General features: G+C 41.7%; 2 long non-coding RNA genes across 8 annotated transcripts in view; one reads left to right on the top strand and one right to left on the bottom strand.

Annotated features, from left to right (window-relative positions):
- Positions 1-16,158, top strand: part of LOC125430860 — a 67,406-nt gene extending 51,248 nt beyond the window's left edge. The window contains exons 1-5 of one of the 4 annotated variants that reach the window (XR_007244233.1): positions 3,580-3,666; positions 6,097-6,331; positions 9,206-9,688; positions 10,861-10,997; positions 15,788-16,158. This is a non-coding gene — a long non-coding RNA (uncharacterized LOC125430860). Of the gene's footprint in view, positions 1-3,579; positions 3,667-6,096; positions 6,332-9,205; positions 9,689-10,860; positions 10,998-15,787 lie in introns of those variants that run through there. The other 3 variants (XR_007244232.1, XR_007244234.1, XR_007244231.1) reach the window with 3 other exon arrangements.
- Positions 1-19,183, bottom strand: part of LOC125430861 — a 236,557-nt gene that overhangs the window by 2,515 nt on the left and 214,859 nt on the right. The window contains exon 6 of one of the 4 annotated variants that reach the window (XR_007244236.1): positions 17,453-17,516. The exons of the other annotated variants lie outside the window; for them this stretch is intronic. This is a non-coding gene — a long non-coding RNA (uncharacterized LOC125430861). The remainder of the gene's footprint in view (positions 1-17,452; positions 17,517-19,183) is intronic. 4 annotated transcript variants of the gene reach the window in all.

Raw genomic sequence — 19,183 nt, 5'->3', positions numbered from 1 at the left:
TCTCTCTCTGATAGTGGCAGACTTTCTCCTGGAAATTACTAAATGCCAGTAGATTTCCTTTGACCTAACATTTATTTCCTGTATTGTATATGCTTTTTAATCCATTTTTATTATTGTTGTACTGTTGTCTATGCCAATAAAGGCTTGCAATGGGAGCTAATAGGAGATGGGGGCTACAGTTTTGAGGGTCCATAACTTTGGCCCCCCTGAACCAAACTGCACCAAACCTGGGGGGTATCATCAAGGCAGTCTCCTGATGAGACCCTGAAAATTTTGAGACTGTGCCTTAGGAAATGTGCCCCCCCAAGCCGGCAACCCCCATTGACAGCAATACAGAAAACTCAATGCAGAACAAAGATTCTTGGGCAAATTTCTGGGATGTTCCTGAAGGGGGTGCATTTTTGGATGTATCAGCACCAAAATGTCAGGGTATCATCTGGAAACTGTCCTGATGGGACCCCTCCAAGTTTAGTGCAGTTTGGTTTAGGGGGAGAGGGGGCTACCTTTTGCTAAGGAGATGGGGGCTACCCTTTTGAGGGCCCATAACTTTGGACCCCCTGAACCAAACTGCACCAAACCTTGGGGGTGCCATCATGACAGTCTCCAGATGATACCCTGATATGTTGGTGCTGATATGTCCAAGAATGCCCTCCCTGCAAGAACATCCCGAAATTTGCCCAAGAATATTTGTTCTGCATTGAGTTTTCTGCATTGCTGTCAATGGGAGTTGCAGGCTGGGGGGGCACCTTTCTGCACACGGGCGGAAACGTACCTCCACCGGCATGAATCATGCCGGTGGAGGCTCGGGGTACCTTTTACACGCTAGCGTGTGAGTGGCCCCAACTTTCCCCTCAGCCAGAGAGGCGGCTCCGTACAGAGCCACCTTTGGTCACCCCCCTCCACTCACCATCCCATCCAGTGTCGCTCTGGAGGGCTGCAGGGACCCACCACTCTGCAGCCCTCCAAAGCAATACTGGACGGGATGGTGAGTGGAGGGGAGGGGGAAAGCAGCATCTTCCCGCCGGTGCTGTTCACACCACGCCGATGGGAAGACGGTGCTTTGGAAAAACCTCGCTTGCTTAGCGAGGTTATCAGGGGCGGCTTCACACCACTCCTGGTTGGCCAGGACAGCGCTGCTGTGTGAACAGCAGCCCAGGGACGGCATTTTTGCCATTCCTGGGTTGCTGTATTACGCCTGTGTGGAAAGGCCTTAGTTTTCTTCTCTGTGTTTTAATTTTTTTTAATACTTATACACTTATACACTTTCATTTGGTAGTTCAGAGACTAATACATTCTGTTTTCTCTTTCCCTCAATGGCATATAAAGTTGTTAACAAAGGGCCTTTCCCCACTTTTCCCTCAGCCGGCATCGCTGCGTGCAATTCCCAGCGCATGTCATCCCTGGCGCACGCCTGGGCGTCCCCACGACCCCGCGCTCTGCACAGGGTCATCAAAAGGCGCCCTTTGCAAGAGCGCCAGGGATGCCTCGTGCTGAGGGGGCGCGACAGCAGCAGCGTCGGGGCAGCTGCGCTGTCGCCGCCCCTCTCGTGGGGAGTGCCAGGGGACCCTGCGCTACTTTCCTCAAGTAGAGCGGGGCTTAAGGTAAGTGCGGAAAGGCCGAAAGTCTAAAATAATCCAGCTTTGGGTGCTGTGTGGTTTCCGGGCTGTATGGCCGTGTTCTAGCAGCATTCTCTCCTGACGTTTCGCCTGCATCTGTGGCTGGCATCTTCAGAGGATCTGATGTTGGGAAAGCAAGTGGAGTATATATCTGTTGGAGTGTCCAGGGTGGGTGGAGAAACCTTGTCTGTGAAAGTATTTTCATGTTAGAAGGCAACTAAGATTGGACCAATAGTTGAGGCACCTGAATAGAAGTATGAGTAATAATGAAGACTATAGCATGGGCGTGAACACTGGAGATAGCAAGGTCACTGGTGGGAGCATCTGAATAAGAAGTATCCTGGCCTTTGTTTTCTTTTGTCTTATGGTCATCCTGTGTTTGTCGTGGAGCTGGTTAGACACTGTCTTGACTCTGAGTATTTTCAACACTGGCAGCCAAGTTCATGTTCATTTTCATAGTTTTCTTCCTTCCTGTTAAAATTGGGTCCATGTGCTTATGGATTTCGAATTGCTTCTCTGTGTGGTCTGACGATAGTGGCTTTCAGAGTGGGTCCAGAATTTCTGTTTTTTCAAATAATATTCTATGTCTAGCGTTGGTTTTATCGTGTGTTCTAAGCTATTAAGCTGAAGATTTTCTGGCTCGAAATAGTCTGCAGTGCCTTCGTGTTCTTTTGATACGATGGTTGCCATTAGCCTGCATTTGCAGTGTAGTTTCCTATGTGGAAGACTTGCTGTCCACAGCTGCATGGTGATCGCGATAGACCCTGCAGTAGCTAAAGGATCCTCTCTTATCCTTTGCTGAACAGTGAGACATCTGCTTGAATTTTCTTAGTGGGTAGATGTAGATAGTTTGTAGGTTGTGCTTCTTCATCAGTTTCTCCTATGCGATCAGTGGTTCCCTTGATGTATGGTAAGAACACTTTCCCTCTAGTTCAGGGGTAGGGAACCTGCGGCTCTCCAGATGTTCAGGAACTACAATTCCCATCAGCCTCTGTCAGCATGGCCAATTGGCCATGCTGGTAGGGGCTGATGGGAATTGTAGTTCCTGAACATCTGGAGAGCCGAAGGTTCCCTACCCCTGGTCTAGTTGGCTCTTTATCTTTGTTCATGTGGCTTGTTCTTGGTCTTGCAGCTTGTTCATGTGGCTTGTTCTTGGTCTCTACAGACCCACTAAGAAAATTCAACAGATGCTACGTTCAGCAAAGGATAAGAGGGATCCTTTAGCTACTGCAGGAGTCTATCGCATACCATGCAGCTGTGGACAAGTCTACATCAGAACCACCAAACGCAGCGCACAGACACGGTAATCAAAAGAAATCACGAAAGGCACTGCAGACTCATTTCAGCCAGAAAAAATCAAATAATAGCAGAAACACATGATAAAACCAACCTGGACATATGGAATATTATTTGAAAAAAAACAGAAATTCTGGACCACTCTGAAAGCCACTACGTCGAACTACACAGAGAAGCAATTAGAAATCGCATGCTTGCACATGGACAATTTTAACAGGAAGGAAGAAACTATGAAAATGAACAGAACTTGGCTGCCAGTGTTGAAAAATACTAGAGTCAAGACAGTGTCTAACCAGCTCCACACAAACACAGGATGACCGTAGACAAAAGAAACAAAGGCCAGGATACTTCTATTCAGATGCTCCCACCAGTGACCTTGCTATCTCCAGTGTTACGGCCATGCTTATAGTCTTCATTGTTACTCATACTTCTATTCAGATGCCCTCAACTATTGACCTGGTTGCCTTCTTTGTTACTCACAGACAAGGTTTCTCCACCCACCCTGGACACTCCAACAGATATATACTCCACTGGCTTTCCCAACATCAGATCCTCTGAAGATGCCAGCCACAGATGCAGGCGAAACGTCAGGAGAGAATGCTGCTAGAACACGGCCATACAGCCCGGAAACCACACAGCACCCAAGTGATTCCGGCCGTGAAAGCCTTCGACAATACATAATCCAGCTTTCTTCTGGATTGCAGAAATGTTTCCAGTGAATTTTATTTAGGCTGAATTACAGGCAATTTAGAAGGTATTACTGAAATATGGTCTAGCCTAGAAACCTTAGAGGACCTGGAAGGGGCAAGAAGATTGCAGGCTTCTCTGAGACATTGGGTTGGATCCAACCATTCTCCAAGGAACCTTCCTTGGTCGTTAAATTACATGTGCGTGGTGCAAAGGAGAAGAAGAAAGAAAATGGCTGCAGGGTAAAGAAGGAGTTGGTGGGCGGAGCCTAGACATGGAGAGCAAACAATAGAACAGTTTAAAAATACATAGCGCCCCCCATTGTCCAGGCATGCTGAAGTCGCTTATTCCAACAAGAACAGTGTGTTTTTGCAGTTGTTTTCTTTTGTGATAATAAATTAAAGTCCAATAAGGACAACAAACAGTTAAATGAACACCTTTTCCTCCTTCAAACACTGCTCTCTGTCTACTTCTTCTTCACTCCTGGCCCACATTTATCATGAGAAAGAAATACTTGAAAGTGGACATGCTATGTGCTGGAAATGGAAAGTGAAGAATGTTACCCAATATATATATTTTTTTAAATCCAAAATTTATGGGAGATTGAAAAGCAATTTCCTTTTAAGGTGTAAATTCCTCATTTTCCACATAAAAGTACAGGAATTAAGTGCTAAATCCTACTTTACCAGTTGGACCCCTGAAAAGAAGTGTGAAAAATAGAGTTACTGTTTGGTTTCTTTCTATTCAGGTTTCCTAAAAGCTCTCATATGCAAAATTACACTGCAATGGCCCTGATTTTTTTTTCAAAGCCATCCTGCTGTTTGGGCTGACTTTTAAAAATGAGCCCTTGTCCAGCTTTATTTGCGTGGGTGGTTAATATTTTGTTCTACCCGCTCTGTATCATTTTTCTTCTATCACCATTAATCTTTGGTGACTATTCCATTGGGCAGTTGCCCCCCTCTGCTGCATGTACAGCTCCAAGTAAAATTCATGGGCTGAAGGATGAACATGCTCCCCCCATGTCAGCTTTATTCTAAATAAGGCTGCTATTTTGAATCAGCATGGCAGGGGTGTGTTGTTTTGTTATTCTTAAGAAAAGCTCAGTGGCTATATGAGGTGGTAAAGCAGAATTGTACATTTGTATACATTAAAAATGGGTGGTTTATTTCTCTGAGGATGGTAGCACAAAAGTGTAGGGGAGAGTTAATGCTGGGAACTGAAATGAATAGGAGGATTTTTTTAAGCAATGAGGGGAAAATGGCGGGCTTCCATACACAGGAGTTTGTATATAGCATTAAGGGCATGTGGGAATGACTCTGATTTAGGTTTAATGCCCTCTAGAGGCCCACACAGAAGCTTATTCTGTTTCATAACAGTGAAGCCTTTGATCAATTAAAGAGTGCATTGAAAATAATCTTTAAATGGGTTCCTAGAAATGCTTCAAGGAAAGACGGTGCCTTCACTGAGAAGCCTTGAAGTGGTAAGGAATCAAATTAAATACGCTGAAGTATCTAACTAAAGTGGAATAAGCATACTATATTTAAACACACTACAGAAAGGTAATACACAGCAAAAAATATTCCTAAACAGTGCTCTGTGTGTGTTTTAATAAAGAAAACATTGGCAGTTAAACTAAGGGAGGAGAAATGGTAATGCTTAAAGTGTTTAACTGAAATTTAATTTTCCGATTTGCCGAATACTTGAAAATACATGAAAGTATGTTATGGATTTTTGATCATTCATTCATTTTATAGTATTGTTTAATAATTATAATTTGATCCCAAAATGCTTTGAATGAAATGGAGTATATGGAAGGGCACTTGGCTGATTTCTTTCTGCAGCTTTTTGCACCCCTGTCCCAAAGTCATTCCTTTAGGGTCAAGAAACCTTCAGGAATGGCACAGAGGTTCAGCTTGTGCTTGTGTGGGTAGGGGAGGTATTTCCAAAGAAAACTGGCTGAAATGGCTCCTTACTATTGCGTGAACCGTATGGAACAGTAACTAATGCAAGATCAATGGGAAGGGAATTTCTGTTTCCTAGCTTCAACCTACCCATTTACTATATGCCACAATGTTCCTAAAGGCACAGCCCCATTCCCAGCATTCTGAATGGCTTTTCAGAAGGATGGGAACAGAGGATTACCAAAGATCCCTTTGTGAACATTAGTGGTAACCAATGACACAGAGACAGACTATGAAAATATATTTCTTCATAGCTTGATTAGTAATTCATATCATTGTCGCAGGAGTTCCAACCCAAGCACTGGCACAAGACAGGAATTACTGCAATCACCAGGATTTTTCAGGGCTGGACGAGGGCAGAGCCTGAGTGCGGGATATTAGAAGCATCTAAACGGCTGCTCATCAGCTCTGGAGCCAGAAACAGCAGCACAAGATGAACTACTGTTTGTGCTGTAACAGCTAAAGCCAATATATAAGATCAGGCTGCCAGACTGCTTTGCTGCCAACATACTAATTTCCTGCTGTTTGCTTCTTAGGACACTTTGTTCGGCGGACCACTGGGCTATTCCCAAATAGACAGAACTTCAATTTCTAGTGTGCTGTTTGAAGCTGACCTGAATCATTTGTGACACACCAAGCTGAACAAAGCCTATGAGCCAAACATTGTGGCTTTCCAGGAACTGGACCATTGCTCTGTTTGTGTGATCTCAGGCAGGCAGCAAAAAGAACAAGAATTTCATCAGGCCTGCAAAGAACCACCTGATGCAGCTGGTAGGCCATATTGTGTTTCGTAGGGTTGTGAGTTATGACTGTCTGGTTTAAAAATAGAAGAACTGTAAACAGTATTGGGAATTGAATTAGTTATTTGAATTAGTTCTTTGAATTGTTTTCAAAGAACACTCTTTGGATTCATTCTTTATAATCCAAATACTTAAGAAGTGAGGAAACCTTTAGTGTTGAATCAATTGAACTTTGGAGAGCCCTAAGCATTTCTCCTCCCAGGAATACCACCCCTGAATGTCTATTTCCTTGAAAACCCTATGGGGTTGTCAAAAGTCAGCTGTGAATTGATGGCAAACACACACACACACCCCATCACATTGGCAGCCTTCATTTGTGGGTTTCATAACCACAACAACATTTTAAGGTGAGATATGCCTGAGACTTCCTGGTTAGTCTCACAGCTGAGTGTAGACTGGCACCCAACTCTCCCCAGTAGAAATGTGTATTGTATTAAGAACATAAGAACATAAGAACAAGCCAGCTGTATCAGACCAGAGTCCATCTAGTCCAGCTCTCTGGTACTCGCAGTGGCCCACCAGGTGCCTTTGGGAGCTCACATGCAGGAGGTGAAAGCAATGGCCTTCTGCGGCTGTTGCTCCCGAGCACCTGGTCTGTTAAGGCATTTGCAATCTCAGATCCCTGTTAAGGCATTTGCAATCTGTGTGGTATTGTACCACACAGGCCATTATATCAACACTATTTTGATGCTCATATTTGCCTTCAAGAATAATGAATGGTTAGTACATTTTTTGCATTTGTATTTCTAGCTTTGTAATATCCCTCTCTGTGTTTGTATCTCTCTGTGCATGTATGTATGTATATATATATATTCTTAATTATTACAAATGTTGCTGTGAGCTGGATCTAACACTGATCGCTGCAAAATTATTTTAAGATTAGCCTTGTCAAATCTGTTTAAATGGGTCAGGCAAATACATACAAATAATTCAGTTATAGGCAAAATTAACTAATGCTCCTTTTCATGGTGAGCTGCTGTAATGATTTTATATAGCAGTCAAACTATTTAAATACTAATGTTGCCTTCATGCTGCAATCACCATTCCAGTCAGATGTCATTTTAGCAGCCTATAGGGAATTCTGTCCCTTAATTATTCTTCAATACACAAACCAAGCATTCTTTAATTGGTGTAAATTGAACAGCGTTCCAATGCAAACAAGGAGAGGACAAACTAATCAATGCTTTCGTGCATGTCTATTGGAAAGCTATTGCCATTAGATCAAGCAACAAATCCTCAACTCCGTGGGCTTCAATTGCATGAGAGGCAAACAAATGCGAAACTTGTGCCACTTCTTGCTATGGGTCACAACAAGTAATTCTCTCCCAAGTCTTGTGTACAAATGCTTTTAATTTTGATTTATTTTTGTTTCCCAGATTTCATGTACTGTTGTTTCTTTTTTACTCTTAAAAATACATTTGTTTCAATAGGAAGCATGTTCTGGAAATAACAACTTTGCATCACATTCGATCATACTCCTCACCCAAAGGGCTCTTCCTCCCAAATTTTAAGCAGATAGGAAAGAGAGAGCAATTAATATTTCACTTGCTAAGCTGGCAGACATTTAGCCACCAAAAATGGTACAGCTGGCGGAGGTGGTATAAGAAAGTGTTTGCCATCCCAAGAAAGGCAGGGCATTTGGTAAAAGAACTTCTCCTTGCTATTAGTATGGCGGAGACTGCCACATAGACCATGATGAAATGTATAGTCCCTTCATATAAAAGGATGAAATATTTTTTATGTTAATTGCCATGTGTCGTAAAAGTCTTTTCCAGTTTTGGGTGGATGAATCAGTCAAATAATTTTAAGTGAGATTTATGTTAAAGGGCAATCACAACACATGAAAATATCATATACTTGACCTCTATAGAGCACAAATGCCTCAAGTATTCCAGCTTGAAAAAACCCAGCCCACAGTAAAACTCTGTATGTAACTCTGAATGTTGAATGATACTCTTTTCAATAATTTGCCAGCAAAAAAAGTCTCATATTCTCTTTTAGTTCTTCATACAAATTACTGGAACAAGAGTCTTCCTTAGGAAATTTGCCAAGTTATGCGAAATCCATCTATTCTACATAGAATGATAGTTCTCTTTTATGAATTTGATCTGGAAGAAAGGTCTGTGGTTGAAGAAATGCATGTACAATCCATTTTATAAATATGCCCTGTTCATTTTTCATTCTTTTCCTTGTCTTAATTGATTATTTAGCATGATTATTGAATACGAAAAAGGGAAGAGAATACAAAAGGGAAATTCTTACTCTGCACGCTGACTTGGTGCCTCTCTACTTCCCCTCTGCCTTCATGTTCCTCCTCAAAATCCATCTCTTCCATGAATATTCTGGCTAACCTTTTCTCAGCATAAGTATGTGTAATTGCATCTTGTTAGGATTTTACAAGTGCCTGCTTCATTCAGTTTAGCAAGAGTTAACTGCTGAAGTAACAAGATTAGAATCACATGAGCTGGAAAGATTTATTTCTTCTTCTAGCAACAGAGGAGAGGCAGATATACAGACAAGCACAGACACCCAGACTGTGAACTTGCATAGACAGAGTTTGCTGTTCCTAGTGTAAATTCATTTTTTATCTAGTAAAGTTCTTGGTTGGATGAGCAAATTTTTTTGATCTGGCAATTTCATATGAAGCATTCTCTTGCTATTCAGAATCTCTCCCAAGTAATTCTCAGATAATGGGACTGAATACAGTGCTAGTTAATTCAAAAATTACCTAGAACAAGAAGGTATACAACATGCAAGATCAGTGGCATACTCACCTTCTCAAAATGGTCTAACAGAATGTTTTAATTGTTCAACACTTGAAACTGTATGTTGTTTATTAATGCAGGCTGGACTACCTGACACCTGTTGGGCAGAAGATGTCAATACAGCTATATATCTCTATAAAAGAACACCATGCAAACCTATTGGAATGACTCCTTTTGAAGTATGTCATAAGAAAAAATTGGAAGCCATTTGGAGCATAAACCTCTGTACAAATTCCCAAAGAAAGAAGAAAAAACTAGCTCCAAAAGCTGAAATTGGAATATTAATTGGCTACAATCCAAATTCAAGAGTCTACAGAGTCATAGATCCTAAGACCTATGATGTCCAGATATGCAATGCTGCCTATGTAAATAAAAGAAGCATTCTGTGTGCTTCAAAACAAGATGACTCCACAAAAGAAAGCAGACATGATATCGAAGAAGTCACATTTACAGATGGATAACAGTGTTGCCTGACTATATTGCATCCCAACAAGAGACTTCCCAACCAACAGGGGAAGAAAAAGGAGCCAGACTACCAGAGAGACTATAGTAACTGTAAGGAGGTAAAAAAAATAACCCACAAAGGGAGTGGCACCAAAGAGATACACCTACCACTCGAATGTGTAATGCCATAATTAGCCCCAAAGCTGGGATGAAATGACAAAGTTGCCTCCATGTGAAAAAGTAAAATGGATGATGGCACTAAAAAAAGACTCAGACTCTTTGCACAAGAAAATGATAGCAGACATACTGATGAAGCCACTTACCAAGATGAAATTTGAAAATCTCCATCAGAAATTATGCCTGGTTGACTTCAGAAGCTGACACTTCAGAAGGGTTTTGCTAGGCTTTTACAAGTGCCTGCTTCCTTCAGTCAAGCAAGAGTTAACTGCTGAAGTCACATGAGCTTCTGGAAAGGTCTGTTTCTTTTTCCAGCAAAAGAGGAGAGGCAGACACACAGGCACAGATAGACTACACAGACACCCAGACTAAGCACTTGCAGAGAAAGAGTTTGCTGTTCCTAGTCTAAATACATTTTTATCTAGTAAAGTTCTCCAAAACAACTTACTTGCATCTCTGCCCTATTATTTGCTCTGCTATTTCATTGCAATACAACACATTTGCAATTGCCCCTATTATGATTCCCCCTTCTTCCTCATTTTCCCACCCATATGACCAAGATTTAAATAGTAAAATACTTGGATCAGAGATCTGTAATTTTTTTTTTAAAAAACATTGGCCATCAAGTTGCTGATGACTTATGGTGACCCTGTAGGATATTGAAGGCAAGATACCTTCAGAGGTGGTTTCTCATTGCCTGCCTCTGTGCCATATTCTTGATATTCCTTGGTGGCCTCCTATTCAAATACTGGCCAGGGCTGATCTTGCTTAGCTTCTGAGATCTGACAAGTAGGCTTGGTGATTTGGTTAATCTGAATCACAATCCCCCACCAAAGCCATAACATGCAAATGAACAATGAATTGTGCAGACCCACTCCCCGCCAGTCACATAGTAAGAAAAAGTTTACATTTCAGATTTCTGTGCATCCTGAACAGGTCTAGCAGGGAAGACAGCAATCCAAAGTAGGTTTTTGAGCCAGCATCATGTCACCAGGGCAGAGGAAATGAACTGAAAAGTTAGCAAGGGGGGGGGGGGATATTTAACCCGGGGTTAGAGTGAAGTTTTCTCTTCAGTGGCAATTGAATGATTGCTCTCCTTCTCTCTTTTTGCTAGAGATCAAGCTGTTTCTGGAGGTTTCTTTCAGCTACTGAACCAGGAAGTGCTAAAGGATGTACTGAAAGAAAACATGACTTTAACATCTTCATTCATAAGCAGTGAAAGTAACAACTCTGGAATGAAGAACAACTCTGGTAAGCTATAACAGAAGAAATCAGGATATTTGTTTATTGATTACTTTTCTATCTTGCTCTTCCCTCAAAGAGCTCCAACTGGTATTTATGGACATTTTCCATTTTTTCTTCACTGCTATTTTTGAGGAAAGTTAGGTTGAACAAGACTGGCCTGTTCAAGGTCAGCAAATGGGATTCATGCACATTAACACACACATCCCCCCTGGTGCAGTATTCTATTCATTATGCCACATTAGCCATTGGATAAACTCCTGCAGTCAGATTCAAGGATATATGACAGTGAAACAATCAGTTCAGCAGCGAATATTTTCTGGAAGGGAGAGCCCAGAATGGATCTGATGTTTACCTTTGGTAAAACCAAAAGATTTAAGATTTTTCCTTTTGTCCTAAGGCCAGCTATGGACAGATAATGATAAAATGGCTATGGACGGATAACGATAAAAGTTTTGGCATTGTGTGATTGGTATGCAAGGAAACTCCCTTTTACCTTGTCTAGAACCTGTATTATCAAATGTGTTTAATCATGCAATTTGATTTTATTAAGTTTCCCCCCCTAAAACACTCCTGTCATTTAATAAAAATGAGCTTTGCATTTTTCTGGCTAGTAGGCTAGTAAGTTAGAGATGGTCATTAGAAAGTGGCTAATGCCTAACAGAGAGTTGGTGATCATTTGGACCAGTGATCTTGTGACTCCAGTCTCAGGGTTTCTATAATAGAGTATACTGAAAAACTGAACTTGTGTATGTGTGTGTGTGTGGGGGGGGGGGGGGAGAATATCAAAGACATAACTTCCTTGGGATCTGGTTAATGTCACACAATTGGAAGGCCTATGTGTTTGGAGCAGAACCACTTGGCTTCTCAAAAAGTAAAACTGAAACTTGTAATTATCTGAAGACCATGCTTATAAAATGCTTTAGGAAGCCGCAGGGTCCATCTGAACTCAGGTTGCAAAAGGAATTTATGGCTGGAATAGTTACAACCTCAGTAGCACAACTTCACAATTTGTTCCATTAATACTGGACTTAAACCAATTCACCATTTGAAAAGGGTTCAATCAGCGAAGACAGTGGAAATATATACTATCATAAGATTCAGCAGTATATAAAACTGCTACACAGAACATAAATGGACATTGATTTTAGGTGATGGGAAAACTGCAGACAATCATCTACACTTTCCCAAAAGCACTGGGGAAAACACAACTATACTTACTAATTGTTCCAATCCAAAAATCTTTGTACATTCAGGTTTACAAACAATTTTTTTGCACACATGGGCTTACCATTGACAACCAAGTAGGTATGCATTCAACAAACACAACAGAAATAGTGATTTGTATAGTGGAAATACAGAGGAAATAGTGATCCTCTGTATTTTCCTCAACGTCTTGATTGTGAAACTCAATGAATCATTAACCTTGTCTTGGAATGTTCATGCACTGACTGGTGTGATTAGGCAAAAGGGTTATTTGGGGGAGGGGGCAGGAAGAAACTGAACCAACAGGAACTAGGATATCACATCTTCGGAAAGATTAAGTTTTAAAGCCTCCATAATTTCTAACCTCTAGTAATCACCATTAGTATATCCAATGTTAAACATGGCCAAAGTTGTAGACTCTGCAACTTTCTACAAATTTAAGATCTTTCTACAAATTTAAGAAAAGCTCCAATTTGGTAAAAAATATGAAATCTAAAAAACAAAACCCAATACTGAGAATTTAATCCCTCCACAATAGAAGCAGTACTTACAGGCTTAAGAAATAAATACTGTCAGTGGCTGTTGCTAGGCAGCCACAACAGTATTGCCACTTGAAGCCTTGGTTTCTGAAAGTATAAGGCAGGGGAAGGGCATAGGGCCCATTCCCAGATTGTTTTGACCTTTGAGGAGACTAACGCTAAGCTTGGCAGCAACTACCACACAACTTGATACCCTTCATGTTCCATGACTAACCCAAGCCCATCTGCTCTCTAGTGTTCAACAGCAGTGTCATGAAAGCCAATTAATGTATTGGATAGATTTTAAGACTAGGACCTGGGAGACCCAGGGTAAAATCCCCATTCTGTTATGGAATCTTTTTTGATGACCTTGGACCAGTCACACAGTTTCAGCATAATTTACTCCACAGAGTTGTGGTGAAGATAAAATGGAAGAGAAAAATGTCAGCTGCTTTGTGTCTCCACTGCAGAGATATAAATGAAATAATAAATGTAGTTGAAGATGAGTGGCCGGATAAAAGGTTGGTGGGTGGGAAGGAGAGACAAAAGCAGGGAAAGATGAGGGTATGGTGTGCCTCAGAGGAGAGAAAGAGGAAATATCATGGGGAATGAGATACTTCTGGAAATGAGATGCTTCCTGGAAACCTTTGCAAGTTCTACACTGTGTAAATGGACCCAGCCAAGTGGCCCATAGTTTTTCTGGGTAGAGATTTCCAGAGGGATAAAAGTCTATGGAACTTTTTAGAAAGGGAAAACAAATAGTAGGGGAGTGGAAAATGAGATACTGCCCACAACTCCTTGTGGGTCATTTGGTTGTCTTCTTTAATCTCTGATACCCAGTGGCGTAGCGTCAAGGGGACGGGAGGGGGGGTGCGCACGATGTATCAGGCGCACGCTGGTGCAGGGGTGTGGCGGGGGTATTCCGGGGCATGGCAGGGTTGTTCTGGGGCAGGGGCATTCCTGGGTGGGCTGGAGCATGGCAGGGGTGCAGGGCTCCTTGCTCCAGCCCTGCTGATACCTTTCATCCCCAAAGCTCCAGCCCTGCTTATACCTTTCATCCCCAAAGCACTGTAGCGGCAGCAAATTATACCAGGCTGAAATACCCGTTATGAATAAATAATTAGCAACAACTTGCAAATTATTTTGTCTATTATAAGATTATTTCCAAATATAAAGGCTGCTATTTGAGTTCTTAGGATATATGCATGCTGCTGTGATAGAGTGATAATATGCCTACATATGGGCAGCCATGCTCTTGAACTCTCTTTTCTTGAATGAATGCAGAAGTTTTGGAGACATGAAGAAATCCCTTAAAGGTCTGTCAGATCTTTCTACTGTAAGGGCTTTCTCACGTACTTGACTCTGACCCATCAGTGTAGATAAATATTTTACAGGCATGGATAGCAAAAATCAAATTTTAAAATGGCACTACACCACTCCATTCTTTTATTTCATTAAATTCTTCTCTACGTGATCCTGAACAAACATTTGCTGTCAATATTTGATAAAAAAGTCCAACTCAATCAAGTAAATAAAGCATTCGAAAACATAATTTCCTTCCTTCACTAGACTAAATCCATTAAGACTTTTAACAGAAGTATGAATAGAAGACAAAGGGTACATACTTCTCAAGACATGAAGGCCTGTAGCACATTTGCATTTTAAAATTAATTGCTGACCTAATTATTTGTCAGTAGAGGCATAAATTAAACAAATACAACTTATGGAGCTCTGAGACACTCTTCAGATTACTTTCCCAAGAGTAAATTGTTGTAACGGTCCAGTTTGACAATCCATTTGTGCTGTCATCTCATGACCGAAGGAAAGTATTGCTGGGAAACTGTACCATATGGAGACATGAGAGAGAATGATACACTTAGATCTCTCGTACAAAGGGATGATAAGCTAGAAATCACTAGAGAGAGAATCAGAAGACACAGCTTTGATTTTAGAAAGTGAGGGTAGAGCCTCCTAAATCTATTTAGATATGGTTTGTGTGGGTTGCAGTTTTGACTGAAATGCTGCGCTAGGTCATTTATCTGTTTTGCAATGTTTAGGCCTCCCCCAAACAATAAAAAACCTAAGAAACTAAAACATCAATTTCCAAATTACAGCACTGAAAGCCTCACTTTAAAACGGTAAAATAAAAGGTAAGTCATAACCCATTCAGAGAATGTGCAAACATCACATATAAAAGGGAAAGGGGGGAAAAGGTTCTTCTTTGTTGCTTTCATTGCTTTGTCCTCCATGCATCTAAATTCAGCATCCTCCCAAAGAAGCCAAATATGTATTGCTGATTTACATTTGTGTGGTAATTCTGCACAGAATTATGTTATTTATTCTAAATTCATTCCTTGAAATGAGTAGCGTTAAAGTTAAATATAAGTAGCTGGTGTGATTCACCAACAAAAAAGGCTAATGTGATCTTTGGGTGTATCAATAGAAGCATAACATCCAAATTGCAAGGTGTCATAGTCCTGCTGTACACTGCATTCATCAGGCCTCACCTGCAGGATTATGTTCTAGAGGCCTCATTTCAAAAAGGATGTGGACAGAATGGAGCAGGTGTAGAGGAAAGTGATGAGGACGATCAGGGGCCTGGAGACCAGATTCTGTGAAGCAAGTCTGACGTACTTGGGAATGTTCAGTCTGGAAAAGAGGAGATTGAGGGAGGACATGGCTGCTGTCTTTTATTGGCAGGACTGTCATTTAGAACAACAAAGCATGGAGCAGAGGACAGGACTTGCAGTAGTGGGTTTAAACTACAGGCAAAAAGATACTGGCCAGATAGTAGGAAACAATTGTTTATAGTAAGAGTTGTTCAATAGTGGAATTGGCTACCCAGGGAGGTGGTGAGCTCCCCCTCACTGGCAGTCTTTAAGCAGTGGCTGGACAAACACTTGTCAGCGATGCTCTAGGGCTGATCCTGTAATGAGCAGGGGATTGGACTTGATGGCTCCTTTCAATTCTACGATTCTAAGTTCCCTAACAGTGCGCAGGATTGCTGCCTTCATGCGTAACATAAGTCTTGCAGAAAAAGATATGGACCTGATTTTGCTTTTCTTTCAATTCTAGGGGAGCAACTAGAAACAATCATTTGCTGTTGACACAAGCTAAAAACCAACAGTTGAATATCAAGAGATGACACGAGAACAAAACTTGTGTGTTCCATGACCAATGCAGTGCTTTCAAAGGGTCCACTTGTAAGAAGCGGAGAGCAGTCCCTTCTCATCCTGTCACTATGTGAACTACTTTGCAGCTTCTTTCGTTCCATGGCTGCTTCTACCTTGTCAACAGCTGGCATCGGAAACCCAGTATATAGGCTGTTTTTCAGATCTTTTTGCACTCATTAAATACAGCTGTCACAATAGCGAGCATTGGAATGTGCGCCAAACTTTTTATGCCACGTCAAAATAAAGCAGAAACATTTTTTTAAAGATCTAAAACCTTTGAGCTTTTCCTTGAGAAATTCTGAAATCCTTTTTATGTTGTAGTTTTAGACACTCTAAATTGTTCCATGGCAACACACATTAAGTCTCACTGCAGAACAAAACATCACCCATCAGAATTATTAAAAAATGAGGGAAACAAACAAATAAATGAAACTACAAAGCTAAGCTGATGTCTTAGTAGTATAAAGAGATTGGCTCCTGAGGGCTGGAAGCTGTCATGTGACTTCTGGGTTGGATGAAAACTGCAGTGGAAGAAACAAATATCTCTTGATAGCATTGTCATGAAATGCCAGGTCCATTTTGGCCCTGAAAAATGTCAGCTACGGAAAGATGCAATCTTGCATTAAAAGCAGTGCAGGGGTTTCAAACATATCAGCATACAGATCTATTAAAGGCACATTAGCTTCTATTTATTCCAATACTGTAATAAAACTACAATTCCCATCATTTTCCGTGAGAGAAATAAATGAAGTTTGGATCCTTTGATTGCTTCACTTATTTTCATGACAACCCTGCATGGCTTTGAGTGATTTAAGCGTTCAGTAGCTTTCCATACGGTTAGTACAGGAGGGATCAGTGAGAATTCTATAATATCTAGCTACTTCCCTTTCCATATTGCTGCTCTTTGTGCCTACCATAGGTGGGTTGTATGGTTATGTTTTAACAGATATCTCAAGAGCCAAGGGATGGAGTGGGCTAGGTGGCAGGAAAGGTGTGTACAAACAAATTAACGTTACAAAGCGTACCTGAAAAAATACTGACTTTTCCAAATATAATTCCATGGCACAGAAGTGTTATTTGTCAACCTCCAAAGGAGCCAGAGGCCCTTTCCCCACTTTCCTTAAGCCCTGCGCTACTCTCCTCAAGTAGCGCGGGGTCCAGCTCCCTTTCCCACTTCAGGGGCAGCGAGAACGCAGCCGCCCCGACGCTGCCTCTCTCCCGCCCCCTCGACACACGGAATTCCTGGCGCCTTTTGAAATGGCGCCTTTTGACGACCCCGCACACAGCGCGGGGTCGTGGGGAAGCCAGGGCGCGCGCCAGGAATTGCGTGCGCCGGGAATTTCCCGCAGCAAACCTCAGGCAAAGGTGAGTGGGGAAAGGGCCAGAGATTTCTTTAGAAGAGTAGCTCTAGCCTTGAACTGGGACATTGCTTGTGCCTGGACGAAGGGCAACCAGAATGACTGGCAATTAGGCCTAGCACTGGCTGTCAGCCAATCAACTCTCAAGCAGCTGTTTGCAGCACACCCCCAGAGGTCAGCCCATCAGAATATGGATGTTGCATACAGACCTGTGGACTGCAGGCTTCGCTCTGGTCTGTGGCTCAGATGGAAAAGAGAGGGTCTCATTCAGACCTATTGCAAAAATGGAAGACAAAGGTGTAGTCTGACAGTCTCCCTTCCATTTGTTGTTCCTAGCTGACCGCATTCTCTCTTCCTATCCTCCCACTACCATTTTAGGAAGAGAAGAGGTCCAGTGCCTGAGGCACCCACAAGGCTGGCAGGGGGCAGAAGTTGATGTGCACGTGCTGTTGGGAGGGATTCTGCTGTATTGACTCGCAAACAAAGCTTGCTTGGCCCTTGGGTTTTCACCTTCCCCATTACACCTTCCCCATAGCAAAGATGCACACTTGTTTGTACAGTTAAAAATAGCATATCCATCACAATTGGCTGCCAGCATTTAGGCACTGGCTGGGAAACTCAGGCAGATGGTGAAGGGTGGGTGCCCTGCATGACCAAAAGGGGGGTTCCCTTGAGGGGAAGGGGGCAGGTTGCACAACAATGAACCATAGGAGTGATGCATTGACCATGCCTCCAGGGGATGGTTTCCACTGCTTTTAGTCTTAATACAAGCCCTCTTCTCTCTGTTAACCTTACAGGCAGGTTGGGAAAGGTGCTGACATCAGGTGGGTTGTCAGCAACACTTACTGTCCCTAGGTTGTACTATGCCAATACTTGAGTAACTTGTTATCAATAAAGCTCTGTCTAATTCTTCCCAGCATGCTATGTCTATATTGTCCCTCCACACCATGGGCTCATCCCCACTCCAAGCAGAAATGTGAATGCTTAAACATGTCTGGTGACCACTTCATCCAACCAAACTGACATTTAAGTTACAAATCTTTCAATAGCTTTGGGTATTTCTCTTCTAGAGAAAGTGTAGGCAGAAACCACACACCAGAGAACCACACACAGTCTGCTTGTTTCTGACATTCTTTCTGACTTTAATGCTGGCATATATGGACATTGGTCTGATCCTGCAGAGTACTTTCTTTGGTCTTAAGCAAGATTGCATGTTCACCACAACTTTGTTACGCTTTAACTGTTAAACAATAAGTGCATACATACTTCAACTATGTGAAATTCACTGGTGAACCGTACCATGCAACAATGAAGTCAACTGTTTTCCCTCTTCTTTACACACAGTTTACTATAAGAACTCCAGTATATACATAGAACTCTGGATGTGCACTATTTTATGTATGGAGCTTCCCTACTGCATAAGGACATAATCTGATTAAAGAAAACAATGAAACCTATGCTGAAATCCTTGCTGGTAAAACTCCACAGACTCTGTAGAGGTCCTGTGTATGCATCAGACTGAGGAAACCAATCGCCCTGTCAGATTTTGCCAGAACAATTTTTATCCATTTGATCAGCACCATTGACGGCAATGTACTTATTAGTTATACTTTTTCAGTGGACTTAAATATAACTCTGCTTAGAAAGGATCAGAAAATCTGTCAAGTCTGTATGTGGTTTAAATGGACAATTAACCAATTAAAATTAGTTGATTGGTCCCCTACCTTTTAACAGAGTAATTATTAAGCAAAATTTTTCTTATACCCCCCCCCCCCAAAAAAAAGGTCATGTTATAAATCTTTATCTCTATAAATGCTGCTTCAAGATATTGACACACTTGTCCTTCTTGGCATGTGAAAACCAACTAGAGATTGAATTAATGATTTTATTGTCGCTTGTGCTTAAAACTGGACTGTTTGTTTCTGGTTTCTGTGACCTAC

The sequence above is a fragment of the Sphaerodactylus townsendi genome, linkage group LG04, assembly GCF_021028975.2.
Source record: "Sphaerodactylus townsendi isolate TG3544 linkage group LG04, MPM_Stown_v2.3, whole genome shotgun sequence".
NCBI lineage: Eukaryota > Metazoa > Chordata > Lepidosauria > Squamata > Sphaerodactylidae > Sphaerodactylus > Sphaerodactylus townsendi.
The sequence above is the reverse complement of the archived record's forward strand: the minus strand, read 5'-3'. Positions and strand labels throughout refer to the sequence as shown.